At 49.3% G+C, this 6,000-nt stretch overlaps 1 protein-coding gene across 4 annotated transcripts in view; it reads right to left on the reverse strand.

Moving 5' to 3' along the window:
* Positions 1 to 1,960, reverse strand: part of Pla2g6 (phospholipase A2 group VI) — a 49,390-nt gene extending 47,430 nt beyond the window's left edge. Inside the window, exon 1 of one of the 4 annotated variants that reach the window (XM_046429414.2) lies at positions 1,861 to 1,960. The gene's annotated coding sequence lies outside the window, so the exon portion shown is untranslated. Of the gene's footprint in view, positions 1 to 1,732; positions 1,832 to 1,860 lie in introns of those variants that run through there. The other 3 variants (XM_046429419.2, XM_046429413.2, XM_046429424.2) reach the window with 3 other exon arrangements.
* Between the last annotated feature and the right edge of the window lie 4,040 nt (positions 1,961 to 6,000).

Here is a 6,000-nt window from a genome sequence, read left to right on the forward strand (position 1 = left end):
TGTAATCCCAGCAGCTTGGGAAGCTAAGGCAGGAGGATCACAAGTTCAAAACCAGCCTCAGCAATTTAGCAAGGCCCTAAGCAACTTAGTGAGACCCTGTCTCAAAACAAAATGTTTAAAAAAAAAAAAAATAGGGCTGGAAATGTGGCTCAGAGGCTGAGTGCCCCGAGTTCAATCCCCAGTACCGCCCCTAAAATAGATAAATAAATAGGCTAGGAATGTGGCTCAGTGGTCAAGCATCCTGAGTTCAATCCCTGGTATGATGTCATCAGACATCATAACTTAGCAACACAGCACACTGGGGAGCGCCCACCATTTCCCCTCGTGATCCTCTAGCTGACTGGATACAGTTCACCACCACTGTTCAGCATTGAGAGGACAAAGCCACATGTCCCTAGCCCAAGAAAATACTCAAATTCAAAATTCAAAGTACGGCTTCTACTGAAAGCATTATTGCCTTTGTATCATCATTCAGTACAAAAAAATCAAGTCAAACCATTGAGAACTGGGGATCATGCGCACTGTATTCAGATCCCAGCTCCAACCTAATTGGTATGACCTCAGGCAACTCCTTCACCCTCTTTTCCTCTACCTGCTAAATGGGAATAACACTGGCTACATGGAGCATATCCTAAAACACTGGAGTCAAATTAGTATTTGTTCAATGAATAAATGAAATGGTAAAGATATATAAAAAGCCTGATTCAATAAACACTGCCAAATGACAAAGGAAAGACATGCACTCATCTTTCTCTTATCATTTCACCTCTTTCCATTCCTGTTCCATTCTGTCCTGCCTTTGATACAACAGCAATGGCCACACAGGTTACAATGCTGTGCCTTCTACATTTTCTCAAATATTGAACCATATGGCAGCTTCACATGGAACTACAGTCCCTTGCCACAGATGAGAAAACTGAGACTTGAACAGAAAATAGCCTCCAAACTTCAGGAACATTTTAAGGCACAGACAATAACAAAAACACTGCACTCAGCCCAAGGGTGGAGTTTCAGTGTTGTCAAACCAAACCTGCCTAACATCCTGTTGGGCTGGTAAAAGGGCAGGTGAGGGGAAGACCCAGAAGCTCAGAGGAAGGGATGGTATTTGTTTGGGGTCATGTGGGTAGCCCATTAAGAAAATGGGCACAGATCCCAAAGCCCTGTGCCCTCCCTGTCCCAAACCACACCCTGACCCAAACCACACCCTGACCAGTCACATGGTCACCCAGTTCACAAGCTCCCTGTCACCAGCTTCCAGGTCATCTGTGGGAGCTGGAGGTGGACACGGGATTGGAGATTAGGTTGTGGGCAAGCAGGGAGCAGAGGAAATCTAGAGGCACATGAGACAGAAAAAGCGGGGAGAGGGAATTAGAAATTGAAAAAGAAGAAAACACAAAAGAAACAATGCAGGAGACAAAGCCAGTGGGAGAGAACCAGGAGCACTTCGAGGGCACGGGAAGGAGGCTGAGGACCACTCAAGGGTCCCAGGGTGGAAGACGGAGGCTGCGAGGGTTGGGAAGGGAAGATTCTGGAAGTTAGGGTACTGAGGGAAGCACAAGAAGGTGACTGGGACACTGAAGAGGGGTCCAGGGACGAGGCCGGGTCCCTAAAAGAGAACAGTTGGAAATGAGCCAAGAGCGGCCATGGGATGGGAGTTGGGGACGTCGGGGGGATCAAAGGACAGAAACCAGAGACACTCAGACGGTCGCACAAGGATCAGTGGAAGACGTGCCTCAGAATCGGAGACACCAGGATGGTCCAAAGCAGGGTCCGGATGGAGACATCGGAGCCCCGAGTGCGGAGATTAGGGGAGGCCCCGGGGCCCCGCCCCCGCCCCCGCCCCGCTGCGGCGTCACTCACCTCGGCTTACTCAGCACTCTGCCGCCTCCTACTTCCGCAAACAAACGCGCGCCGCACCACGTGACGGCCCGACCTCGGCTCTCCGCCAATCATCAGAGCCCAGGCCCCGGGTCGCCGCTGAAGCTCCGCCCCCGCCCTGCGAGCCCCGCGCACCAGGACGGGCGGGGGCGGGGCTCCGCCATCTTGAATAACTGCCCAATAGAAGGGGCTCTGGTAGCCGAGGGAGGACGTGCTCTCGGCAGGAGCCAATTCTCCGCTGCGGGGCGCGGCCATGTCTGTGCCGGGCGGAAGGTCCCTGGGAGGGCTAGTTGAAAGACATGTTGAAGAGGGGCAGCCGCCCTGTCCCTTTCCTCCCTGCGCCCCCTGAAACATCCGGGGAGCCCTGTGGACTTACTGGTGGTGACTGCTCATACAGATCACAGTCAAGCCAGCGAAGGCACAGGGCGTGACAGGGAGGAACCTGCTTTGATTTTTGCCGGGTACTCCCAAACTAGGATTGCCAGATGTAGCAAATAATAAAATAGGGGACCTCCAATTAAATTTGAATTTCAGGTAACCCATAAATGAATTTTTAGTGTAGATAACGATAATGCGGTGTAAGTACAGTGTAGTGCTATAATCTTATTTGTTGTCTGACAACCCTACTCCATGCAGATCTTATTACTTGGACAGATGATCTCAGTGAACCTGAGAGGTGGGTGCAGGAATACCCCACCGCGGTGTGTGTTGTGACCAGAAAGAACTTAGCCCTTCTGCCTGCGCGTAGGGGGACTTCAATGATGGCAGTTGTTAGGATTAACGATGCCAATGATGAGGTTGTGTGCGTCTGACTAAGCAGGCTTTCTGGGTCCAGCCCACCAGACTTGGTTGGGCTTTTTCTTTACCTGATGATTCCCCAACCAGCCTGAGCCTAAGCAACTCCATTTTAAAACTCCAGTTTGAAACCTGCAGTCTCACCAGGCACACCCACGGAGCCCTCCAGTGTGGCGCTCAGGCACTAACTTCTCCCCACCTGGCAAACTCAGAGTGAAGCACTGGCAGGCTGTCCTCACCCAATAAGAGGGAAAGGCGAAAAGATCAGGATGGGGACCACCAGACCAGATGTTTTAACCCGAAGGTAAATAATGTCACTGAGAGACCCAGTGGCAACTGATAAGGATTAAAAGTGGGGTCAAAAGCCCCAAAATGTGGTATAAATAATTGGAGCAAATGAACAGACATTCAGCCAGCCGACACTGGTGCCCTCACGCTGACAGCCTGACGAGGACCTGGACCGACATCCCAGCACTTTTTGTCATTGGCCTGATTCTCTGCTTTTTCCTCACCACTCTCAAACTCTACACCCACATCTTGACCCTGGTACCCTGATGAGAGTCACAACTTCTCCCTAAGACTCTCTCCTCAGCCAGCCGTCAGCTGCACCCCAGGAGAAGCCTGCCTTGGCTCCTGATCTGATCACCACGGTCTGAGTGAGTGGGCGCCAGCTGGACTTAGAGCTCAAGGCTTGAGACTTTAGATCTGACACTTGAGCTTAGCACGCAGAGGGAATGTCTGTCATGAGCCTGTCATGAGTAAATGTGTTTGCAGTGCTTAGAATTATCTAGAATTGTTTGCTGTGGATTGGTTATGTCTAGGGAAGTGCCCAGCATTAAGGATTGTCATTTTCTTGATTAAGAACCTATAGAGTGAAATTGTATTGAGTGATTTGAATGACTGGGGCAAAAGTGTGTGGACATTCTTTATTTCTCCCCCTGGACTGCATAAGTCGCACCTTTTGCCCACCATATGCCAGACTACCTCTGTCCATGTGAGTAGTGTAGCTGCTGGTGTTCTCCTCTTCCATCCGAAGATAAGTGCCCAGACTCAGGTAGTGAATGCAAGTGGTTCCACAGGCTTAGGTAAGATTCTATGCAAGTTAATAAAGCTAATTATAGTAACTAATATTTGTATAGAGCTTTATCAGTTATAAAGTGACTTCATCTTCGTCTTCTATGGGTTGTAGTAACTCTTTCCCCCATTTTGCAGATGGGAAGAAGAGTTTCAGCTTGGATCTGAAAGAAAGAGATGAATTCTTGGTGAAAATATGTTGCCCTCCACACCCCAAACAAGTGAAGTTAGGGTGATGGTAATGAGCGAACTTACAAAAGGCCAGGACTACGCACCCACGACCATGCAGTCTGACCCAAGAAAATCCGTAGGGTTAACAGGATGAGTCCCATTCTTCAGCAAACACCCACCCTGTGTTTAGAGTGGCCTGAGAGGCAAGTCTGGCAACACAGACACACAGCTGAATCTGAAATGCAGAGCAGACCAAGGAAGTGTAGGTCAGGAAGTCTTTGTTTCTTTGGAAACAAAGACAAATTTGAAAAAAAAAAATCTCAGTGCCTGATGTAGTTAAGTGTCCCTTCCCCAGTTATTTCTGGTGGAAACTGATAGATGAGTGGGAAATCAAGAGATGGAGTATAGGGGATTACTAGGTAGCATCGAATGAGCAGACAATGTCAAGGGAAGAGCAGGTAAATCCAAGGATGTGTGCTCTGTTGAATTTCTGCTGGGCTTTGCATTGGAGATGTCAACAGTGCAAGTCCGCGATCTCCTGACGGGCTGCGCCAGGCCCTGCAGACATCAGAGAGCAAGGTCTCTGCCCTCTGGGAGTCCAGAGGCTCAGACTAGACCAAGCCCACTCCCTCAAGGAAGTAACTAACATGCTAACAGTGCAGGCTTACACCTCTTACCCTTTTGATCCTCACAAAACCCCTGAGAAGTAATAACATTATCTCCACTTTTTAGATGGAGACACCAAGGTTCTGTGAGAGGAAACGGTCCCCAGAAGAGCATGTCAGTGAGAGGCAGAACCAGAGTCAGAACCTGTCTTGTCTTTTCTGTACTCACCACAAGTCAGGCCAAGTTCCTGGTGCAGACAAAACTGCAGTGAATAAAATCACAAACCCTTGCCCTCAGGTGCTCGCTCACAGCCCAGCAGGGAAAGAGGAACAATAAACAAGAACAGTGAAATCTGGAGTGTGTTTTGCTAAAGTCTTTGGCTGAGGCATCCAGAAGTCAGAGAAGTAAGCATCTTTCTTTTAAAATGCCTCAAGGTGGAACCCAGCATGGTGACACACGCCTGTAATCCCAGCAGTTTGGGAGGCTGCAAACAGGAGAATCGCGAGTTCAAAACCAGCCTCAGGAACTGTGAGGTACTAAGCAACTCAGTGAGCCCCTGTCTCTAAATAAAATACAAAATAGGGCTGGGGGTGCGGCTCAGTGGTTGAGTGCCCCTGGGTTCAATCTCCGGTATCTCGCCAAAAATAAATTAATTAATTTAATTAAATGCCACAAGGTGGATTCCGGGATTGTGTGTTCGAGTGTCACGGCCCCAGTCCTTCCATCATCTGCAAATTTGTACAATTAAAAAGTTGGGGGAAATACATAGTGTGCTAGGGAATGGTAAATGCTACTGAGTAAGAGCAGAATGGAGAGTTGTAATTTTTGATCTTTGGGGGTTTTGATTGTTTTGATTTGGGGGATGGATCTCAGGGGCTTGTGCATGCTAGGCAAGTGCTGTACAACGGAGACACCCCGGTCCCTGCAGTTTTCAATGGAATGGCCAGGAAAGGCCCCACTGAGAAAGGAGATACTTAAATAAAGACCTGATGGAGCTGAGGGGAGTGAGCCAGGTGGATAATCTGGAGAAGTATGCTCCAGAATGCAAGTACAAAGGCCCTGGGGTAGGAGTTGGCCTCGCTTGTTTCAAGAAAAGCAGAGGAGCTTGTTGTGACAGTTCCCAAGGAACTGTCATGGTTTGGATCTAGAATGTCCCCCAAAGGTTTGGGTGCGGAAGGCTTGGCCCTCAGTGCAGCAGTGTCCAGAGTGGGGCTTTGGGGAAGTGTTTGGATCATCAATGGATTACTTGATGTATTCACAGTGAATGGACTATTGGAGGGGGTAGAAACAGTAGATGGTTAAAGACAGCCCTTGCTCCTTTCCCTCTCCCTCTCTCTTTCTCAGTCCGCCTGTCCCTCCTCCCTGCCCCATTCCTGGCCTCCACAGGTAAGCAGCTTTGTGACACCACCTACTCCCTACCAGGGTGTTCTGCCTCATCACAGATGACCAAACTCCAGAATCAACACAGCCGGGTGA

Source organism: Marmota monax, unplaced genomic scaffold (assembly GCF_021218885.2).
Source record: "Marmota monax isolate L192 unplaced genomic scaffold, Marmota_monax_Labrador192_F-V1.1 WCK01_AAM20220418_F8-fsc00051, whole genome shotgun sequence".
Lineage (NCBI taxonomy): Eukaryota > Metazoa > Chordata > Mammalia > Rodentia > Sciuridae > Marmota > Marmota monax.